General features: G+C 40.0%; 1 pseudogene; it reads left to right on the top strand.

The window, feature by feature from the left end:
- The first annotated feature begins 240 nt into the window (after positions 1-240).
- LOC147454827 (mediator of RNA polymerase II transcription subunit 4-like) lies at positions 241-3654 on the top strand (annotated as a pseudogene).
- Positions 3655-13450: the final 9796 nt, after the last annotated feature.

The raw sequence follows: 13450 nt of genomic DNA, 5'->3' as shown, positions 1-13450 counted from the left end.
ACCCTATAAAGTGCTCAAGTAGGTGCACACCGGGATTTCACTTTGTTCAAATTTTTCAAGATAGAGAAAAACCTAATAGGGGTGGGACAACTCCACAAGGTAGTGGAGAGGTTGCATCATGAGGACAACGGACATGTTAAAGGAAGCTGCAAGAGTGGAGCCTACTTATTGCATATAATGGGATCACAATCTTGTAAGAGTCTCATGAGAGGGAGGGGAAGATTTTGAAGCCCTTTACGCATGGCAGATTATCCTACGGTCAAGAAGGTAGAGATACTAACGATGGTGAATCTGTTGATCAAATTACCATGGATGCTACTGCATCCAACTCATTGTACCTTTTGATCACACACACTGCATGTGTGCTTGTGTCGCTATTACTGGTCGAGGGCCTGTTCGTTCTGTTTTGTAGAATATCAAAACCTTCCTTTGGCATTCACAACAAATGTGGCACTCTTCCATTTCTTCAACCTGGGCCATTGACGACTAAGTGTATTGGCAGATGGAACGATGCGGCAATCACCTTGGGCAAGTTTTTAGGGTTTAAGTTCTATATGTATCTTGTTGGGTTTTGCTCGTTTTTATGATTTCTCGGAAAGGTTTGCTCGGAGTTTGAAATTCCCCTTTTGACACGCGAGTGTCCACAAGTGGTTTTTGTTTCATGCTCGACAGTTCATGCATATCATGGTTGAGCAAGAAGCAACCTACTGTGGCCACTCTCATTTGTGAGGCTGAGGGGTACATGGCAGTCTTCACAACTACGATTGAGTCTGTATGGCTGAGATGCCCTATGGTGGCTGACTTGGGTGTTGGACTGGACAATGCCAACACTATCTACACTGATAGTCGAAGCACATTGGTAGTTGCAAGGAACCCAGTTTTTCATGCTCGCACAAAGCACATTGAGGTGTATTACCACTATGTCAGGGAGAGGCTCTCAACAGGAGAGATTATCTTGGCTTATGTGCCAACACAAGACAACCTTGCAAACCTTTTCACAAAGGCATTGTCTCGTGAGAAGTTTGAAGCTTTCCACAAAGCTTTGGGTTTACTCCCCTTTGTGGAGTGATCATGTCCTCAAGGCATGGCACTTCCCTATACTCCATGTGCCAACCCTTGTTCACCACATCACTCCCATGGGGGATTCGTTACCATATACATGTGGTAGTGATGTGTGTGAACACACTTCGGACCGCCGGGGCATTTTCCCCCTCACTAGGAGGTTTTTCCCCCCATGAATTCTATATATGTCCATCACTCTAGGGCTATCCATCTTTCCATTGCATGCTAAGTAATACACTCTCGGTTGTGTGCCTTGAGCTTCTTGCATCTTCTTCAATTTGTGTGTGTTTCCTTGCAACCCTAATTCCAACACAATGTTTATGTCAAGCTACAGAAAAGCAATGTGAATAGTTATAACATTTTATTCACTGCAAAAATTAGAAGAAACAAAAGTCATCCCTTACCTAGTAGGCTTTATGTGTGGACCAAGTAGGCATGAGGAATTGGATACAAATAACAAACCTTGCAATGTTGTCGAGTTAGAGTTGTGGTTGTGTAGTCGAAACGACCATTTCTATAAATATATGTCCTTTCTGCAACACACAAAACATGAGTTAACACAAATACAAAAGATCTAGGAGATAGATTAAACTTAAAGAGAAGCAAAGATAACTTTATGTTCTATGTTATAAATTGTGAGGGTTTATTGTAGTGATGAGTTCTCATCTCGTAACTTTTGGCACAATCATTACAATAGAATGACCCAATCAGTACACTGTAAATATTGAGCTAGGGGGTGCCTCAATTTGTTGTTCAAGTCTACATTATATTATTTAAATGAAGAACTCAAACCGTTTGAAGCAATATTAACTTTGTATTTCGTTAAAACCTATTAAACTAAGCTGAACATGACAGTGGTTCAGACATGAGATGGTCTTCCAAATTGGTCCATTGGTATCTAAGGAGGCAAAAGCAAAAGATGGCATCTGAAATGATAACACTCAATATTTGACAGCGAAGAAGTGGACAACATGGAGAAGTGTCATGGCTAATTGGACAGTACTATTTAAAGCCAAGCGAGTAAATATCATCCTCTTTGTCATGGTTTCTTTGTCTTTTACACTTCTATCATGTTGATCACGTCTAGCTCGATCTTTTGTCATGGAGTTAGAATAAATTGTTTACTATCTGGCTACAGAGCAAGGGGTTTTGGCTTTGTTTTTATTGCAATGGGTTTGGCTCTATTTTTATCACACTAGTCTCGACACAAATACGTACTAGCAAACATACTGGCAGGTTCTCTTTTTTGTTCGTTTTGTTAGTTAGATTCTTCCATGGAATCTTTGGTCCCACCTTAGTCCCTTGACATCCAATCAAAATAGCACAGTGCTTCCTTGCACAACCCTATTGGGCATATTCTACAATGAATGCCTTTCAAGTGATGACATTCTAGATAAAAACTGGCATATACACTCATCAATACGCTCTTGGACAAAATTCTCATCAAGAACTTTATTTACTTTTTTAACGGCACCACATTTGACATACATCTTGACCAAAGCTTTATGAAGCACATATTTCTCCAATAGCCCCTAACTAGCAACTTACGCTTGTCTACATCGCTAGCTAGGTTGGTTTGTGAAATATGCTCTTTAAAACACTAATCCATACAAGTCGACCAAAGCAGCCGACTACCAATCTCGTTGTGACTTGTCTAACCAAGTCAATGGTTTGTCAAATGGAAAAAGCCTTCAACACATAAGAATAGGTTATTGCATTTGGGAAAACAGGCCAAGGCTATGTTTCCCTAGGTTGCTTTGTCTCAATCATTTTGGGCATATCTTGCAATCTACATGCTCTAGGATTTGGAAGAGGAGAGTCATAGGAGCCTTTCTCACAAGGACTTTGTACAACAGGGGTTTGCCGAGAGGCTAAGAGATGCATTACAACTTCTCAAGGTTACCATAGAAGAGTACAAGTAGTACTACAAAAACCCTAAACACGACCAGAGAAGAGCCACTGTAGGTGATGATCTAGGCATGTTGAAGAGCTTGTTGCATATGCACATCGCATCAGATTTTACACATTTGCACCTCAAAGAGTCTGTGACCGGTTAGTTTTCTCTTCATGGGGCCTTTCCACCTACCCCTTAGGATGAGCAAATGAGAGCCTCACAACTCTATTAGTAGAAATTGATATAGGTAAACCAAGACCTTTAGTTGTTGCATTGTCACCCAAGCCTTTACACAAGCCATTAGATGTGGCCAAGGTGAAAGGAGGAAAGTCGTTAGTCCCTCAAGCTGTACTCAACCATTAATTTATCTATATCACCTCTTCGATGTCTTCATGGCTTGCCAATAAAGCTTCCAATAGATCTGCCCCCAATGTCACCCGGATGGAAGCGTAGCAATCCACTTCCTTTGCCACCAAGCTTGGAAATTCCCCCCTTGCCGCCTGGGAGATACATTCGTGCTTCCCTCTTCTGTTGTGGACCCTCAATCACAAAACAAAAAGCTTTCAGCATCCTCCTCTGCTACTCCTACTCCACCACCTCCCTCTACTAACGTTCAAGTCCCTTTTATCCAACTTGACTTGAAACCTCAGCTTGAAGAAGACTATGGTAGTGACTATTGCGATGAGAATGAAATCTAAGCTAGAGTAAATATGGGGTTTGATCAATTTTCCACATGCGTTCAATGTTTGGATTGATCATCGAGATGAACTTGTGGTGTTCAATCCATGTCCACATGTGCTTGATGTTGTTTGACTTGTTATATCCAGATGGTTCACTTCATAGACCTACAATGACACAATATGCTTTCGAATCTGAATCAGGAGTGGAAGAAGGATGCATTTGGCAAGGCGCCCACAAATGGCTAGTATTCAAAGCTATCAGGAAAGGAGCAAAGAGAAACTCTTACCAATTAAAAGATGAGAAATGAACTGGTTAGAGCAGTCCATGAGAACCAGGTTTTAGTTGTAAATGAAGAAACTGGTTCAAAGAGAATGATATAGATCACATAATATATAGTGGAGATAGGGTACACAACAAAAGGAAAGATTGGTTGCACACAGCATCCAAGAGTTGCTTAATGCTCTCGCAATGTCTGTAGCAAAGAGGGTTGCTGAAGGATTTAATTGTTGCGGCCATCCTGAACACCACCTGCTTGGGCAATATGATGCAGTAGGGATATGTGTGTGTGTGTGTTTATGTTTGATTATCTAACAACTATTGAACCATACAATGGGACTAGAGAATAGACAAGGTTTGCATGAAAAATACATCTTTATAGTAAAAATTGACAGAGATAAGATTGTACAAATGACAACATTTTAGATTGGATGTATTGCATATATATACTTATCAGAAAAGTGTTTACAAGTACAAAACCAAACACTGGATGATCTCCAATTATTAATGCAGTTCCCTTCGTAACCCCAAGGAAGGAACCTCTTACCTGCCACCATCCAAGAACACAAGCACGTCAGTACTAGCATTACTTGGGAAAACAGGTGTCAATGACCCCTTCCCCTTGTTATCGGTGTCCAAAATTACAAAGAAATTAACAGCTTAGCAGAGATTAGATTTTATGACAAGAAAAAGTAAAAATTTGGGCAGCATTTCCTTTGTAAAACGGACAATTTCTCAAATATCCATTCGATGCCATCTCAGCTGAGACCCTCACATGAGGTTTAAGGCTTCTAGCAACCAATCCAAAGCTAAATTATTAAAAAGTAAAAAGCTGTAAATGTGTTATTTTCTCGTCAAAAACCATCAAGCTAAGCCTCAATTCAATTTGCTAAAGTTAACAATTATGCATAGTAAGTGTAACTAGTCGTTATGTTTTTTCAAGTTGTTTAGTGAGGCTCAATATTCCAAACCCCAATTATCCCAATTCACAAGAATCCCCTGCAAACATTTCATTAGTACCAATATGCCATAAATATCATCATGAGTTTGCTTTAATTATATATCAGTACCAATAACAAAACCAGAAACCAATACTTTACCAGATGTGCATATCTTTTATCACAAGAGACATCTATGTGGATCCAGACAACCGCCAAAAAAGTTATCCGCTTTCAACCTCAAGAAAATCCAATTTTTGGAATAGTTACCCTTTATGAATTTGTTGTATAAAAATCATGAGATTCCAACTTTTAATCTATGTAATTAAAATGAATGTACAGCTAGACATAGGTTTCAGAACTCAGCCCTAAAAAAAAGACGTCAGAAAGCTTAACAAAAAAATCTTCGTGAGTCATAACAATGCCTTCCTGCATTCCGGATCTGCTTCTTTCATAGACTTGAGAATAGGAAATGCGTATAGGGTGGTCATCTCAACAACCATCCCTCATACAGAATCCACATGATGAACGTCCAACCGTCCTCTTCATTTTAAAATTAATAACCATTTATAAGCTAAACTGTGTACGCAAAAATTTTGGCAGCATTCCCTTTGTATATGCTCAATCATTTCAAAAAAATCCAGACAATGTCATCTCCCATGAGACCCTCACATGAGGTTGTATGCAAAATAGATAAAGGCAATCATTTCCACAGACAAAGGTTGTTTTTTCTTTTTGTTCTATCCAGTCTTGATACATTCAATTGAGAATAAACACCATCCTTTTCCAAAAAAAACATGCCTTAAAGATTATATTGCTGCTTGTAGTTTAAAAAACCAAAATCATGTGTGTACTGCGTAGGTGCATAAGCACCTACCTGTTTGTTGATATGGACCAGGCAAAGGACAGCCTTGCAGACCACAACAACTCCAAACTGGCTTCAAAAATTGAATATGATGGAAAGCATTGCATTTATGGCAAACATACTAGGTTAACCTCATTGCCTTTAGACAAGGAGTTAGGAAGTCCTCTAGATCTTCGTCATAGCCACTTATGCAAACTTATGCATGTTGAGTCTCTAGGGGGAGCACTATACTTCCTAATATTCATGGATGACTCTACTAGGAAGGTGTGGGTTTATCTCTTGAAGCAGAAGAGCGAAGTATTTATGTCTTTTAGAAGTTCTTAGCAATGGTAGAAAACCAATCGGGTAGAAAGATTAAAGCTTTGCGAACTAACAATGGAGGTGAGTACATCTCCTCTCAGTTCAAAGACTCATGTAGTAACGAGGCATTAGAAGACAGTTCACCACGCCTTACACACGTGCTCAGAACGGTGTGGTAGAACGAATGAATAGGACTATCTAGGAACGTGTCACTTCTATCTTATCTACGGTCACTTTACCTCAAGAGTTTTGTGAGAAAGCTTTTATGACGGTTGTTTACTTGATAAACCGGTCACCTAGTACACCATAGAAGTATAAGATTCCGCAAGATATGTGGACAGGCAAACAACCCAATTACGATTGATTACATGTACTTGGGTGTGAGGCATTCTCGCACGTGCCCAAAAGAGCTTAGGCAAAAGATTGGATCCCAAATCACGCAAGTACATCTTCATTGGATATGGTGTGGTCGAAGAGATGGGACATCATCTCTAGCATCGGGAATCTAAGAAGGTTATACACAGCTCACAGTTGTTGATATTCAACAAGTCTAAGATGCATAGATAGCCAGTGAAAGAGATTGAACCTTGTAGAGTAAGATTTGAGGATGTTGCCTCATTGCCACTTATGCAGAATGTTGGATGTGCTAGTGATGCTCCTTCCACTAGTACACTTACAAATGTTGCTCCACAGAGAGAGAGCAAAATCGAGCAGTTAGGCACTTAGAAGATTTAATTGGGTATCTCATGCACCTTAGTGTTTTGAGCCAGGGTTGGACTATTTATTAGTCACTGAATGTGGTGAGCCCACTTGTTATAAAGAAAATATTCAGATGGAAGATAACGTGAAGTGGGAGCATGCTATGCAATATGAGTATAACACAATTTTAGCTAATGAGACTTGGGAATTGACAGAGTTACCACAGGGTAAACATGCACTGTCTTGCAAATGGGTGTACAAGAAGAAGTACATGGAAAAATATCCCGAGTCTAGGTATAAGGCTAAATTGGTTGCTAAAGGATTCAAGTAGAAGAAAGATGTAGATTTGATGAGATCTTTTTTGCAGTCGTTAAAATGACTACACTACATCTTGTGCTTGGTTTAGTAGTTATAGAGGACATAGGATTGGTCCAAATGGATGTGAAGCCGGAGTTTCTTCACGAGGATCTTGAAGAAGATGTCTACATCAAGCAGTCAGAAGGTTTGAGATAGAGCCTGAAAAGCCAACAAGGGTAGAACTGGTGTGTAGACTCAAGAAAGCTTTGTATGGACTAAAGCAAGGCTCGAGGCAGTGGAACATCAAGTTCGATAATTACATTCAATCCCAAGGTTATGTACAGAGCTGAGAGGATCACTACTTGTACACAAGGAGGTTGAACGATGGTTCCCTCATCATTCTAATCTTATATGTGGATGATATGCTTATAGTTGGGAAGCCCAAAGATGAGATTGCACTTCTCAAGGATGCCTTAAGCAAGGAGTTTGCCATGAAGGATTTGGGCCATGCACATCATTTTCTTCGTATGCGTATCAAGAGAGATCATAAGCATGGAATACTTGAAGTATTACATGAAGAGTATATTCACAAGGCCTTGCAACATTTTAACATGCAAAGGGGGAAATCATTGAGTACCCCAATGTGGTTGCTTATGTAAAACTTAGCAAGAATGATTGCCCCAAATCGGATGCTAAAAAGGCAGAGATAGAAAAGGTGCCATATTCTTTGGCAGTTAGCAATCTCATGTTCGCCATGGTTAGCATGCAACCAGACATTGCATTTGCAGTGGGAGTGGTTAGGAGGTATATGGAAAATCTAGGCAGAAAGCATTTGGAAGTAGTGAAGCATATATTGAGATACATCAAGGGTTCAACCAACAAGTGCTTATGATTTGGGAACCTTGATGCATCCACAACTGGATACACTGATCTAGGTCTCCAAAATTGCACTTTGTCTTCCACCATTGAGGCCGAGTTTGTTGCGGTTTCCAGTGTCTGCAAGGAACTGTGTGGTTATCTTGTCTAGTGGGAGAACTTGGTATAAACCACACTCTAGTGTTACATTGTGACAGCCAGAGTGTGATTGCATTAGCAAAGAACCCCGTGTTTTATTGTAAATAGAAACACACTGAGGTCATGTTTCACGTGATATGAGATATTTTGGCTAGCAAAAAAATTGAGTTAGCCAAAGTCCACACGGATGAGAACCCAACAGATGCTCTAACGAAGAGCTTATCCTTAGAGCGGTTTGAATATTGCATAGAGATGATGGGCATAGGGTGAAGCTATGGTCATTCTTCACACTTGTATAGTTGCGCATACTAACCCTTACACTTATAGCCACTTGAGCCATGTTGGCCTTCATGTGGGAGATTGTTAGGGTTTAGGCCAAGTGGTCGATCGCCCATCACTAACCATCGACTCATTCTTTTGGACATATAGAAGAATAAGGAGTGTGTTAGGATAATTATCTCAACGATAACTCCACTAAACACCTGCGTACTGCTGCACCTCGCACTTGCACTCACACGCACACACTCCCATGCATGATCACACATTTTGCCAACAAGGTGGATTTCTATGCCAACATAGTAGCCTTCTTTAATCAAGCCAGCGATTTGGCCTTTTATGATCAGAAACATAGTCTCAACACAAGGCAATCACAAAAGAAGTGTCATCTTTCTTCTTCATTGGAATATTTCCTCATCCTATAGAAGCATCATATAATCATAGAAAACACTTAAAAACATGTGAACGGTTCTTGAAGGAAGATCTATACATACAAAGCTCCATGCATGACTCATCATGCATGGAGATTAGCTTCTCCATCATCTTCTCTAGAACCTGGTGAGAACACATGCCAAGAAAAAAGATGCTACTATAGAACATAATAGACCTTATCAAAGCATACAAGTAATAACATAAGTTCATAGAGCTTGAAGATAGCTTTTATTTGAGCCCAAGGTTGTGTAATTATGACAATTGATGTGGAATTTATGGTCACATGCTATTTTATACATGGGGTTGTGTCCTTCTCTGAAGGAAGGAGTGACTGCATGAAAAAACACCCTTGCTTCTCTCTTTTCAAAGCTTTTGCCTTCTTTTAATAGCTTTCTCTCATCTTATTTACCCAAGGTTAGCTTCCATGCTATTATTAGATAAAAACATGCAAAATATTTAACATTAAAAGGGGAGCACTTAACCTTATTTCACATCCGAAGATAGATTCTTGGTCACGAAATGATAAAAGCATGCCATATAAAGTAACATTGGTGCATCTCAAACGTTGCTCAAGAAGTAGGTTTTGGTTTCAAGTTCATATACCATTCGTATGCCTTGCCTTCAAGTAAAAATCCTAACCTCCGTCACCAACAACATAGCCAAAATACAATGGAACATGTTTAATTTTATGATTTGTGAGAAATTAGCTATCTTGCACATGAACTCGTCTTTGAGCATGCGTCTAATTATACTAGTTGGAAATCTTGCACGTTTGTCATGATCATCATAGTGCACATCAATAGGTGAAGCGATATTGACATCATGCATAGGTGCATCGCGACTTGCATGCTCATTGTGTTTCTCAAAGTCAAAAGTGTGATCAACAGGCAAGTTGTGCTATGCAGCCATGGTATGCTTGTGTTGTCAAATGAGAAGAGATACTTGGGACATTTGTAGGAGGTGCCACATTTTTCTTGGAGAGAATCAAGGAGTAAAATTGGTATAAATTTATAATGAATATGAACACTTCATAATAAATTTTGATTGTGATGCGTGCATTCACTGCATGTGATGCTTTAGACTCCAAAACTGCTCAAAACTCACTAATTGATGTCAACGGCATGATTTATAATCACTTGCTGGTCAAAGAGGGCCACAATTCTTTAACATGAAGAAAATAAAATTGGATTTGTAATGACAATGCATGTACATGAAACCGCATGCACTTACATGCACACCAAAAACCTTATCAGTCCAAATTTTCAAAGAGAGTTTTCAAATTGGCAAATAGTCGTAGCACGAACCAAGTTGGAAAAGAAAACTTTGCTTCTTTGATGGTACAAAGCGAGGTTGTGGTAGATCTTGGAGGGTTTGCACACTATGAACGGTTGAGGGTGAGCTAAAGAGTGGAGCTACAATGTGTAGCTACGGTGAAGCCTTGAGCTTGCACCACAAGAGAGATAAAAAATTGGTGTGATGTAACTATGATATAAGCCACAAAAGATCATATATTAATAATTAACTTTTAGTATTAGTAAGAGGGACTCAAATTGGAGTTAGGCTTAAGATTATAGAGATCAAGACTTCATATGAGATAAATTCGAATGAGAATACGGCTAGATAAATTTCAAGAGAGCAATATTTGACTCTCCCAATGAAGAGGACTTCAAATAATGTAGATTAATCCAACAACTCTTGGTGATGAAGGCAAAATAGGATCGATTCCCCATTTATTTATTATGTTGTTGGTCAAACTTAACATATTTTTTCTACTCTCCGCAAACTTATTGCGACTGCGACTGCGACGACTGCTCCTTCAACCCTACTGCTTATTGTGGTTGGGTGTCCATCACATACCTTCAAGGTTCATAGATGTCTAATAAAAAAATATGCTTTCATCATCCAAACCATTATAGAAACTTTTTTGCATGATGTCAAGTTTTTACAATTTGCTTTAATTGGATTTTTGTGATAAGCACCTTTTTGGTGACCTTGTCCAAGAGCTCTCTATTACTGATATTGACAAGTTCTACAAGAAGTGTGTGCTCCTTCTCAAGCTCCTTCCTTGAAATGAGCCACACGTTTCTTGAATGATGCCCTTTGTTCATGTCTTATACACAACAAATGTGTGAGGTTGAGGTACTCCTTAATCACTAGTTCCCTTTTCCATTACAAGCAACATCTTTAACAAGATGAAAACCATGCCTCCCCTTTCATAACAAATTCAAAATCTTTGCACAAAATTAAGTGTCCGATTGTATGTAGCAGGTGTGTGCGGTGGGAGCTCTTAAAACTTCTTTATGGGAGTTTGCCTTATAGATAGTATAATGTCCAGAATGCCTTAGTTTCCTTTACTAGGCTACATATGGCAATGGCTTACATCATGCAAAGCGGCCAATTCTAGGCTCATGAAACCTCAAAACCTCAACAGACTTACCAATTAAAAATTGAATGAGAACTTATTTAATTTAAATAACAAACTAATCAAATAGTCTCCCTTTAAATAAAATCTTCACCAAAAGACAAAGCAATGTTTTCTAGAAGAATTCTTTAATGAATGTGTAATTCCTATAAAACAAAAGCAATACTCACTCAAATGAGTGAGTGGAGAGACACAAACAATGATTTCAACTCCATGATCCACCAAGCCATGGAGGTCACATCAAGCAAAAAAACCGTTAAGTTTGCAATATGAATCCATAGAGGCGGGCTTTTTGCAGGGAAGCCCAAAACCCATACAAAGCTTAACTTACTACAACCAAAGCTATACCATCCACATGAGCTGACCTTACATCAAACAACCATCACCAGGATCATGAATGCCACCACCCCAAGTGGAGTGTTTAGGACACCAACAACTGAATAGACAAATACAAACATACCAAAACAAAACCACTGAGCACAAGTACCTCCCATATCCATGTTGAGGATTTTCACTGACCCCATCAAAGCAAAAGTAGAAGCAGAAGCAGAATAAGAGAAGGAAGGAGGTGCCACCATAGGAACCCATTTTCCACCAGGTGTGCCCCCAACCTCCACGTCTTCAAGCTCAAACAATGAAATTAAAAAACCACCCAACCGTGGTGAGCAGGAAGAGAAGACGGGGGCCACCGCCTAGCCCCACAACAAGAAATAAGTAGGGAACGAACCCCTGCACGACCACCAAATTGTAGAGAGCAAGAATCTCTTCAAAGAGAAGAGAGGGTTGCTACCCCGCCCCATAGCAATAAATAAGTATGGAGCCTAAACCCTGCCAAAAATCTTGCACAAATGCAGTTAACTCCAATATCAAAGTTCATATTTGAAATTAATCATGAATTTTGGAAAACTAATAGTAGTTTTGAGTTGGGAAACACCTCACATAAAAATCTCATCACCACGTTGGACTTTGAGCAACACATGCACATCCTTAGTTCAAAGGACAAATAGACTTAAAACTATAGCAATTGACCTAATTCTTATGTGATAAGAGAATTAGGTTCACAAGGGAGCTTGAATGTATTTATGTTGGCATCTTGCGAGCTCACAGAGCAGGGAAGGCTTAGGGCAAGGTTGTGGCACGGCTTGGGCTAGGATTATGCATTAAATATGGTGGTCAATCGTGGTAGATGAGAGTTCCTACGGGTTGTGGGATCTTTGAGTGGGAGGTCTTGACAACTGTTGACTATCAGCGACCTTGTTTTCCTTGCCTCCACTCCTATTTTTTGAAATTTGGGAGTGTGCCCCCTCCCACCTCTCCTCGGAGAAGGATTTGGTGGCTAGTTTTGCATCTTCATCCTCTAGGATAGAACATCTAGGGTAGTGGTTGGTCGAGTTGGTGGCAACGGTGGGTGGTCTCTACAATGGGGCATAGTAGCATGCATGCTCTTGGGCAGATTGGCAGTACCTTCTTGGTGTTCCTATCGGTGCTTTGCTTTTCAGATAGTGGTTGGCGTGGTGCGATGGAAGATCTCCTTGGTGGTCAGGTTCCTTGTCTACTAGGAGAGGGTGGTTTTTAGGTGGTGGGTGGAATCATCTTTGTGGAACCTCCCAGCATGTTCTTCTTTGTATGTTTATATGCGAAGCATATGTAGGTTAGGGTGGTTCCCTTTAAAAGTGTACAATTCTTTCTTATGTTGTGCTTGTATGGGTGGCTCCGTGTAAAGCTAATCAGTACTTGTGTCGTGGTAGATGCCCAAGGCATTGTGTGTGCTCGGGCATGTTGTATAATCATTTTTTGGTAATTCAATATAAGAGCTCACATAATGTGAGCATTGCTATTTTAAAAAACTCTAGCAATTATCCTTGAAAGCACGAGAGTTATAAGTTTTTAATTTATGGACGCCCCACCAAATAAAGTTGTACCAACTACTCACTCCTTCTTTCCCATTCTACTAACAAGAATCTTCACAGATGCCTTCAGACTTTCTCGGATTTTTTGCAATCTAGAGTAGAACATTCATGTAAGTACTAGAATCAAGCCAACGATGTCTTGTAGAAGCAAGAATCATTGTTAGCTGATCAATCCACCCACGGATCCTTGGTGCCCTCTGCGTGAGACCTGCAATATTAAAAAAAGCGGGGCACTTATGATTGCGCTAACCATGCCACCTATGCCTCCTCACTTCTTCGCTACGTGGTGCCCTCCCTCTTGTGCCTACCTTGCACGTGGTGTGCTTTCTTTGCTTGCTCTTAGACTGCGCCCGCCAGGACCCCACTCCCTCTTCCTCTTTCATA

Source organism: Adiantum capillus-veneris, chromosome 7 (genome assembly GCF_014529385.1).
Source record: "Adiantum capillus-veneris isolate H3 chromosome 7, ASM1452938v2, whole genome shotgun sequence".
NCBI classification, from domain to species: Eukaryota; Viridiplantae; Streptophyta; class Polypodiopsida; order Polypodiales; family Pteridaceae; genus Adiantum; species Adiantum capillus-veneris.
Note: the sequence above shows the minus strand (reverse complement) of the source record. Positions and strands in the feature narration are given on the sequence as shown.